Raw genomic sequence first — 328 nt, forward strand, 5'->3', positions numbered from 1 at the left:
CTAGGTTGTGAGCTAAAAATGGCAAGGGGCAAGTAAGGAGTGGTGCAGAGCCCGAACTCTGAATAGCAATAATGATGTCCAGAAAGTCTGCATTAAAAGGTACAGATTCCATTTATACATTCATTCACTCATTCCTTCATTTAACCAGATCTTTCTTGTTATCTTCAATGTCTGCATAGAATGCCAGACCTCAAGGTACCCCACCCTCCAGGTAGTCTGTGATTTACAATAAAATATATGTGCTGTGCTGGTCTCTAAGAAACTCAATGATTTAAAGGGAGAGAGAGAGAGAACTAAACCACTCAATATAACACTGGTGCAGCGTGGT

This window comes from Propithecus coquereli, unplaced genomic scaffold, assembly GCF_000956105.1.
Source record: "Propithecus coquereli isolate 6110/MARCELLA unplaced genomic scaffold, Pcoq_1.0 Scaffold506, whole genome shotgun sequence".
Lineage (NCBI taxonomy): Eukaryota > Metazoa > Chordata > Mammalia > Primates > Indriidae > Propithecus > Propithecus coquereli.